This window comes from Chrysochloris asiatica, unplaced genomic scaffold, assembly GCF_000296735.1.
Source record: "Chrysochloris asiatica unplaced genomic scaffold, ChrAsi1.0 scaffold00183, whole genome shotgun sequence".
In the NCBI taxonomy this organism is placed as follows: Eukaryota; Metazoa; Chordata; class Mammalia; order Afrosoricida; family Chrysochloridae; genus Chrysochloris; species Chrysochloris asiatica.
The window spans coordinates 1,296,672-1,307,652 of record NW_006408701.1 but is presented as its reverse complement, the minus strand read 5'-3'; positions in this window follow the sequence as shown (position 1 = coordinate 1,307,652).

Here is a 10,981-nt window from a genome sequence, read left to right as displayed (position 1 = left end):
TGACCTATACTCAGAGAGGTAGTAACTCTAAATACCAACAGAGTCTTCACATCAAGTATCAATGCTAACCCCTCTGTACACAGGGTAGATAGGGATGAGCAACTTAGACATTGGCTACCTAAAATGAGGGGCCGATAAAGGCACAAAGTGACTGGCTTACAAGTCTTCAAGAGGGAGTTTAGTTTAAGAGTATAGGGGGAAAGAAAGAGTCCCCACTGAATAGATTTCATCTTGCCAAATGGGTCTGGTGAAAAGAGATAAGATTCATATGATTCAATAGTGAATAATTGTAACTGTCACAATTGTAATTGTCATGACTAATTGTAACTGTCACAATTGTAAAGGTAGAAGTTTCATAACAAAAACAGAGGAGTGGTTAATCTTACAGTCCAGAAATAGAGGATACTAGGACCATCAAGGGAGAAGAGCATAAGCAGAATGCGGGACCTTATCCAGAGAAGCAGGGATGCCAGAGACGGAGGCAGAGATGGGGCATGGAGAGGGGGAGCGGCTGAGGACTCTAGAGTCACGGGAAGAGAGGAACTAAGAGCTGGTAGCCAGGAGGTAGACTTGCAGAATGTGCCCTATGGAGATGCAAATTATTATATATGCCTGAGTATTTTGTTTGTTTTTTTTAAAGCTAAAGTGGATAGAGAGAAATACTGTTAATTGATGGTACATGGAGGGGATTATAATCACTGTAATGAAATAAGATGTGTGATTTGTTGAATGTAAAACTGATGATCTGTCCTGTAAACTTTCACTAAATCCACAATTAAAACCTTAAAAAAAAAAATCAGTTGACCCTCAAAAGGAACACACGAGCAGGCATGTAAGCTCACTGGTGACTGTGTTGGTCTACATGTGAGTGGAAGTGGGGGAAAGGCAGTAATGAAGATATGAGCTGAGTTCAACCATATTCCATAGACTACTGTAGTCCTCAAGATGAGAGAGAGAAGAGGAATGGCTAGCTGCTCCGAAGTATGGGGAGACTTAGGAACTCCTGAGTTCATGGACACTGACCTAACCACAGCTGAGAGTGAAGCGTCCAGCACAAGAATGCCCAAACTTGCAGATAGTACCCATTTGATCTATCGTTGATGGCTTGATGACCAGAGCTCAACTAAAGGAAGATAAAGAAATTTGTTAAAGGAAGCAAGTGTAACTTGCTACAATTTGATGAACTTGACCTATACTTATGGATGTAGTAGCTCAAAATACCAATCGAGAAGGAAGGAGGCTTCATATCAAGGATCAAGCCTGTCCCCTCAGTATACAGGGCTGATAGGGATGGGCAACTTGGACATTGCCTACCTAAAATGGTGGTGGTGGTGGTGGCGGGAGGGGGGGGGTCTATAAAGACATGAAGTGGCTGGCTTGCAGGTTTTCAAGAGGGAGTTTACCTATTGAATAGTTTTCATCTTGTCTAAATGGATCTGGTGAAAGGAGATGGGGATAGGACTCTTGATTCAATAGTGAGTAACTGTTATCATGACTAATTGCGATTATCACAACTGTAAAGGCAGAAGTTTTGTAACATAAAGGGGAGAGTAGTTAATCTTACATTCCAATAACAGAGGACCCTAGGACTATCAAGGGAGAAGAGCATGAGCAGGACATGGGACCCTAACCAGAGAGGCAGCGACACCAGAGATAGAGGCAGAGATGATGGCATGAAGAAATAGAGCAGCTGAGGACTCTAGACTCATGAAAAGAGAAAGGTTGTGTGCTGAAGGCCAGGAAGCTAGCTTGCAGAATGTGCCCGTTGGTTGTTTAAATGATTATATATTCCTGAATGTTTTAGTGTGCATAAACACACACCCACACACACACACACACACACAAAAAAAAAAAAAACAGAGGGAATAAAAGCAAATACTGTTAAATGATGATGCATGGAGGGGATTGTAATCGTTGCAATGAAACAAAATACGATAGGATGATTACAAAACTGATGTTCTCCCATGTAAATGATCACTCAATTCACAATGAAAGCTTTAGGGGGAAAAAATCAGTTGGCCACTTAAAATCGTAAATTTTATGTTATGAATATTTACCATAATGAAAAATATTGACGGTAGATATATACACTTATTTCTGGACTTGCAATTACATTCTATTGCTATAACCCTCTGCCAGTACTACACTGACTTGATTATTGTTACCTCTTGTTGTTGTGAAGTGCTGTCGAGTTAATTCCAACCCATAGTGACCCTGTATAGGGTTTCTGAGGAGCAGCTGGTAAGCTTGAACCACCGACCTTGCAGTTCAAATGTCTTTGAGGTCTGGCACATTAACCCACAGTGCCACACCAGGACTACTTCTTAGCAAGTTTGAAAATCAGGAAGTGTAAGTTCTTCAAGTTTGTTCTTTTTTCTCAAGATAGCTTGGACTTTTTTGAGTCCCTTGAGTTTCCATATGAATTTTAGGATCCGTTTATCAATTTCTGCAAAGATTCCAGCTGAAATTTTGGTCTGCTTTTCCATGTCTGCAAAAAAATTAATTAATTAAAATAAAAGATTGTTAGTATTTTGATAGGTCTTGCACTGAATCATAGGTTACTTTGGGTAATACTGACATCTTAACAATATTAAATCTTTTCATTCATTAACACCAATGTCTTTCCATTTATATGTTGTTGTTGTTCAGTGTCATGGAGTCAGTTCCAATTCATAATGACCCTGAATAGGGTTTCCAAGGAGCAGTTGGTGGGTTTGAACCACTGATTTTATCGATAGCAGTTCAATGCTTATCCTACAGTGCCACATCATGACTTCATTTATTTAGATATCCTTTAAAAATAAAACTGTTTGTTTATAGTTTTTAGTATACAAGTCTTTCACTTCCTAGGTGAAATTTATTTCTGGGTATTTTAATGCTTTTGTGAATGGAACTGTATTTCTAATTTCCTTTTCAAATTATTCATTGCCCTGGTGTGGTGCTGTGGGTTAATGTGCTGGACTGCAAGGTCAATTTGAACTGCAAGGGATATAGTAAAAGGTCACTAGCCACTCCTCAAGAAACCTTATACAGGGTCGTTATGGGTCAGAACCGACTCGAAAGCACTTAACAACAGCAATGACAACAACAAAAGTTTTGTAGTGGATTTATTAGGATTTTATACTTCACTTTTCTAAATCCTTTTCTCTGTGTGATTCAGTTTGAATAGTTTCTATTGCCCTATGTTAAAATCCATCAAGTATTTTTTAATTCAGACAGTGGACTTTTCAAACCTAAAATTGCCATGTATGGTAATCCCCTTCAAGTGGCCCAGATATAGGGATACAGGATTGCATCTCCTCAAGTGATTCAGTCATTTATGCTGACTTTGTCACATTTACAAAATCACAATCTTGTCAATAATGTTTACTGACTTTCACAATCATCCTATAGACAATACATGAAAAGCTGTCATTATATAACAAAATATAAAAATGAAAATGACTTAGTCTTTGACATTCCAGGACTCCTTGGAATAATAGTATGTTGTCATTATTGTTAGATGCTATTGAGTCTTATTGACTCATAGTGACCCTATGCACAACAGAACAAAACACTGCCCGATTCTGGGCCAACCTCACTATTGTTGCCATGATTGAGGCCATTGATACTGCCACTTACTTTGTTAATCTATCTTCCTCTTTTTCTCTGACCCTCCACCTTACCAAGCATGATATCCTTCTCCAGTGACTGGTCCCTCCTGACAATATGTCCAAAGTATGAGAGATGAAATTTGGCCATCCTGGCCTCCAAGGAACACTCTGGCTGCACTTCTTCCAACACAGGTCTGTTGGTTCTTTTTGGAATAATAGTATGTTGTCGTTGTTGTTGTTAAGTGCCTTCGAGTAGATTTTGACCCATAGCGACCCTGTATATGGTTTCCAAGGAGCAACTGGTGAGCTTGAACCTCCGACCTTGCAATTCAAACGACTTTGCAGTCTGACGCATTAACCCGCAGCGCCACACCAGGACTCCTAATAATAGTATGTTAAATTGTTAAGTACTGTCGAGTCCATTCTGGCCCACAGCGACCCTGTATAGGGTTTCCAAGGAGCAGGTGGTGAGCTTGAACCACTGACATTGCAGTTCAAACGACTTTGCAGTCTGACACATTAGCCCACAGAACCGCACCAGGACTCCAAATAGTATAGTATAGGAGGTTATATCCTACTGTCAGTTCTATTAATCAGAGTATCCTTTGATGTTCTTGAGTCTCTCTTGTTTTTTGGTCTTCTATGGGCTTTTACTTCAAATCTTGATTTATTTCCTTTAAATAGTATTGACTCTCCACTATGACAGATAAGGAGTTTAAATGGAATCAACTTGATGGCACTTAACAACAGCAACAGATTCCTACTCTGGTGTCTTGGTGTGGAACTGTAGGATAAACACTAGACCACAAGGTCCATATGAACTGCAAAGTCGGCAGTTCAAACACTCTATCCACTCCTCAGAAACTGTATAGAGTCGCTATGAGTCAGAATGCACTCCATGGCACTTAACAACAACAATAACATTTCTACTCTATTACCAAACCCATTGTTTCCAACCTTTGCATTCCATTTTCCAGTGATTGTCAATGCATCTTGATGGCATGTTTGATTAATTTCAGATGGAAGAAGTTGGTAGAATGCTTCAAGATAATCATCATTGGCTTTAGGGGTTGGCGCATACATTTAAATTGTTGTTGCTAAGTGCCATCTAGTCGGTTCTGACTCATTGGGACCCTAGACAGGGTTTCCAAGAAGCGACTGGTGAGTTTGAACTGCCAACTTTGTGGTTCAAACCAACCCTGCAGTTGAGTGCTTATCCTATAGTGCCATACCAGGACTCCAAATTTGAATAATAGTTGTATTAACTGGTCCTCTTTATAGGCATATGAATTGTATCCTTTCACAGACAGCTTTGTATTTCAAGATAGATCTTGAAATGCTCTTTCTGTTGATGAGTGTGATGCCATTGCTCTTCAATTTGTCATTCCCGGCATAGTAAACCATGTGACAGTCAGATTCAAAATGGCCAATCCAGTCTATTTCAGCTCACTGATGCCTAGGATATCGATTTGTATGTGTTCCATTTCATTTTTGACAACTTCCAATTTTCCTACATTCACACTTCGTACATTCTGTGTTCCAATTATTAATGGATGTTTACAGCTGTTTCTCTTCATTTTGAGTTGTGCCACATCAGCAAATGAAGGTTCCAAAAGCTTTACTCCATTCCCGTCATCAAGTTCAGCTCTATTTTGAAAAGGCAGCTCTTCCCCAGTCAGAGTCACAACCTGAGGGGCACTATATTTGACAACATTCTGGTGCTCTTCATCATGTTTCAGTATTCAATATTCTGGTGCTGACAGTGTTTCACTGCTATTCATATAGTTTTCAGTTGAAACCTGTCCACCATGAGCGATCCTGCTGGTATTAAAAAAAAAAAACAAACAAAAACAAAACAGTGACACAACTTCCAGAATTATAGCAATATGCATGCCACCACAACATGATGAAACAAAGAGGAAGGATCAGTAGTTGGAAAATATGGGCTTGGTGATAGAAATGATGCTGGAGATCACATGATAGAATTTTACAAAACCAATGACTTCTTCATTGCAAATACCTTTTAAAAATAACATAAAAGATGACTATAGACATCAAATTGACTACATCTGTGGAGAGAGATGGTGGAAAATACATATCAGTAAAAAACAAGACCAGAGGAAAAAAACAAGACCAGGGGCAGACTGTGGAAGACTATCAATTGTTCATATGCAAGTTCAGCCTGAAGCTGAAGAAAATTAAAGTAAGTCCACAAGAGCCAAAATGTGATCTTGAACATATCCCACTTGAATTTAGAGATCATCTGAAGAACAGATTTGATGAATTAGACATTCATGACTGAAGACAAGAAGAGCTGTCAGACGACATCAAGAATATCATACAGGAAGAAAGCAAAAGGTAATTGAGAAGACAAGAAAGATGAAAAAGACCAAAATTGATGTTAGAAGAGACTCTGAAACCTGCTCTCCAGTGTAGACATGCTAAAAGCAAATGGAAGAAATAACAGGTAAAAGAGCTTAACAGAAAATTTCAAAGGGCAACTCAAGAAGACAAAGTAAAATTTTATAATGAAATGTGCAAAGACCTGGAGTTAGAAAACCAAAAGGGAAGAACACACTCAGCAGTTCTCAATCTGAAAGAACTGAAGAAAACATCCAGTCCTTGACTTGCAGTATTGAAAGATTCTATGGGCAAAACATTAATAATGTGAAAATAATTTTTTAAAAAGATGGAAGGAATACACAGTCACTGTACCAAAAAGAAATGGTCGATGTTCAGCCATTTCAAGAGGTAGCATATGATCAAGAGCCATATGAAGAAGTCCAAGGTGCACTGAAGGCATTGGCAAAGAACAAGGCTCCATTAATTTATGCAATACAAACTGAAATCTTTCTACAAAGTGATTCGGCACTGGAAGCACTCACTCATCCATGCCAAGAAATCTGGAAGACAGCTAGCTATATGGTCAACTGAAGAGATTCTAAAGAGAGGTGACCCAACGGAATGTAGAAATCATCAGACATTATCTTTAATACAGCATGCAAGTAAAATTTTGCTAAATTAAAAAATGGCTACAACAGTACATTGATAGGGAACTGCCAGAGGTTCAAGCAGGATGTCAAGCTGATGTCAGATGAATCTTGTCAGAAAGCAGAGAATATCAGAAAGATGTTTACCTGTTCTTTATTGACTATGCAAAGGCTTTCAAGTGTGTGGATCATGACAAACTATGGACAATATTGCAGAAAATGAGAATTCTGGGACACTTAATTGTCCTCATGAGTAGCCTGTATATAGACCAAGATGCAGTCACTCCAACAGAACAGGGGGACACTGAGTGGTTTAAAATTAAAAAAGGTGTAAGACAGGGTTGTATTCTTTCACCATACGTATTCAACCTGCATGCTGAGCAAATAATCCGAGAAGCTGGATTATATGAAGAAGAATGTGGCATTAGGATTGGAGGAAGACTCATTAACAACCTGCGATACACAGATGCTAGAGGCTGAAAGTGATGAGGACTTAAAATACTTACTGTTGAAGATTAAAGACCACAACCTTCAGTATGGATTGCACCTCAGTGTAGAGAAAACAAAGATCCTCACCACTGGACCAATGAATAACATCAGGATAAATGGAGAAAGGGTTGAAGTTGTCTAAGACTTCATTTTGCTTGGATCAACTATCAATACTTATGGAAGCAGAAGCCAGGAAATCAAACAGTGTATTGCATTAGGCAAGTCTGCTGCACAAAGCCTCTTTTAAAGTGGTCAAGTGCAAAGATGTCAGTTTGAGGACTAATGTGCGCCTGACCCAAGCCATGGCATTTTCACTAGCCTCATAGTATGTAAAAGTTGGACAATGAATAAGGAAGACCGTAGAAGAATTGATGCATTTGAATTATGGTGTCTCAGGAGAATATTAAAAGTACCATATACTGCCAGAAGAAGAAACAAATCTGTGTTGGAAGAAGGTCAGACAGAATGCTCCTTAGAATCCAGGTTGGTCAGACTTCGTCTCTCATACTTCGGACACATTTTCAGAAGGGACCAGTCCCTGGAGTAGGACATCTTGCTTGGTAAAGTGGAGGGTCAATGAAAAAGAAGAAGACTCCCAATGTGATGGATTGACACAGTGGCAGCATCAGTGTGCTCAAGTGTAGCAATGATTGTGAGATTGTTGCAAAATAGGAACTGCAAGGTTGGTTTGAACAGCAAGGTCAATGGTTCAAACTCACCAGCTGCTCCTTGGAAACCCTATGCAGGGTTGCTATGAGTTGGAATTGACTCACGGCACTTAACAACAACAACAGTATATTCATTCATATATTCATTCATTCATTCAACATATACTTACTGAGTTTCTACTATGTACCAGATATTATTCTAAAGCAGGATTACAGGGATGGAAAAGATAGAGAATGTTCCTGTCCTCAAGAAATTCACATTCTATAGGGGGGGAGATAGATAAACAAATAAATCTCTTCCAATAAGGTAAGTACAAATAAAATTTAGTGCAATAAAAATTATAAAACACAATAAAAGCATATGACCTGAGTGGTAAAAGGAGACCTTTTGGAAGAAGTGGCATTTGGCTAAAATAAATAAATATTTATTTATATGAAAAAAAAACAAAGATATAAAATTTTTATCCCTTTTCTACCTGGACGCTCCATAGGTCTTTTGCAAATTTACCCACCTCTTCACCAGCAAATAACTTAACAAAACTTGGTTTGAATTTTGGGCAAGTCAGCCTTTGTCAAACTACAAAAAAAAATCTTGTTAACTCTTATCCCAGGACAGTGATTTCCTACATACCTCACATTTACTGGTTTTTTTTGTTTTGTTTTGTTTTGTTTTGTTTTTTAACAGGGGAGATCATCAGCCTTGCACTCAATCAATCATATTTTGTTTCCTTGCAATGATTACAATCTCCTCCAAGCACCATCAGTTAAAAAGTATTTACTTCTATTCCTTCTTTGTTTTCTTTTTTCTTTTTTGATGTACAGAAAATATATATTCATTTAAACGTCCAAAGGGCACATTTTACAAGCCAGTCTCCTGCCCGCTGGCACACAGCCTTCCTCATTCCTGGCATCTAGAATCCATAAGAGGGTCTTTTAAGTGTTTGTTTCCAGAACAAGAATGTCTTGTTCCAAAGTGACTACCTGGACAACTTTAAATCATACTTTCTTTTCCCAGTGTTTCCCTAATCTATACCCAACAGAAGCCTGATGAGGTCCAGGCTAATATTAATGAGATCTCCAGAGAAGCAGGGTGAAGGGAAGCCTAGCATAGGGGCATAGCTGCCTGTCTGTTCATTCCTGGAAGCAAAATCCATATGGAGGGCCTAAATCTATGCTATGATACTACTTTGGTCACCAATGTACACTCTTTTGAAACATACAGCATGAAGTACCTTCTAGTGACCCATGGCCTACTCAACATCCTGCACTACACAGAAGCATGTTTTTGGCTATATCAAAAAAACTGACTAGAGAAGCCCAACAAAGCTACACTATCTATCCTCATTCTGCAGTGTTCCCAGGAGATAACATCCCTCACCAATGTTCTTCCAACCTGGTCATAGCGTAATAATTGATGAAATTAGCACCTTCATGGAATGGTCCATTTCCTTTCTTTAGCGGGACTACCTTCTGCCTCAGCTATCTCCAGAAATATAGGTGTTCCATCTCTGCAAATAGTCTAATCTTACAATGTCTGACTTTGCTGTTATTATTTGTCATCAAATCAATTCTGATGACAACCCTGTATAGGGTGTCTGAGGAGCAACTGGTGGATTTGAACCACCGACCTTGTGGTTCACAGTCCAGTGCATATCCTACAGTGTCACGCCAGGAGACCCCCAATTTGTACAACACTTCAGGAGAGCACTTTTTTATGACACCATGTCCAAATCCATCTGCCCACTGAAACTTTGTAGAACTAGAGGGTGTGAAACACTGCTGGCCAACTAAAATATATATGACTAAAAGGGCTCAATGAAGTGGCCTCTTCCAGAGAATGAGCAGGTGTGCCCCCAGACAAATTCTAGATCTTCCCCATAGAGCCACAGCAAAGAAATACTAACAGATGAAATAAAACAAAATAACAAAACCTAACTGAACAACCAGATAAAACATATTAACCAGATTTTGGAGGAGGTTTCTGATTGCCATAAATCTCTACCAACAAGCTGACTGGGCCACACACCTCACAACTGCCAAGTTTACGTATCATACACAACAGTCATCTTCAACACTCCCCTCTCATCACAGCTTTCTCCATTATGCCAACCAGCTGCATCACCACTCTTGGCTTTCAGTCAACAAATGTTGAATACTTACTATTCACCAGATACTATGTTGGATGCAAGGGTCATGGCTGCCAATAGGCCACACGGTGTCTTTGTTCAAAACTGAGAAAAAGACACTCCTTCTCCAGAGCAACACAACTCTACACCAGGATGCATGACATGGTGAGTAGAGTGAAGGTTGTATTTCCATTCTCAGTGACCTTCTCAGTCAGATTCTCTCGTGTAGTGAATATAGGATTTCCCAGGAATGGCTGATGGGTCTACATTGCTGAGCTTTTTGTTAGCTGATTCTACAGCATCTCACCAGGACTCCAGCAGACCTACAGGGATTCAAAAATAAAAAACAGTCTTGCCACTCTTTGGAAGTATTCTAGGTTATACACACACACAAGGCCTATGGGATATTTACATTTGTCAAAAAGATGTTATCTAGCTTTCCCTCTACAGTGTCTGCTTCACCTGCCCCTGTTCCATATGTAGGAACCACTTCCTGGACCCAATCACTTTTCTAGAGAATGAGCAGGTGTGCCCCCAGACAAATTGTAGATCTTCCCCTTAGAGCCACAGCAAAGAAATGCTAACAGATGAAATAAAACAAAATAACAACAATCCAGTTGTGTTTCATACCCTCTAGAGCTACAAAAATCCATAAAGAAGTATGTGCATCATGAGAGAACCCCTAGAACTGTATTTGTGCTTGTTGCTGTTGTTGTCTGCCATTGACTCAATTCCAACTCATAGCAACTCCATGAAGCAGAATAGAACTGCCTCATTGGGTTTTCTTGGCTGTAATATTTTTAAAAATCATATCTTATTGTGTTTGGGGTGAATGTTTACCCAGTAATTTAGGTTTCCATTCAACAATTTCTGCCCAAGTTGCTCAGTGACATTGCTTACAGTTTGCAAAATGAAGGAAGATGCTCATTATTTCCATTCTGGTTGTTCTGTTTCCATTACCCGCGTTTCCCTGACCCCTTACATTCTCATCTTTGTTTTAAAGTAATTGTTGACCATTTGGTCTCATATCAGTGATTTGTTTTTAAAGAGCACAGTACTTATGGGTGATGTTTATTATTTAGTGAACCAATCAGTTATTTAGCTACAAGGGGACC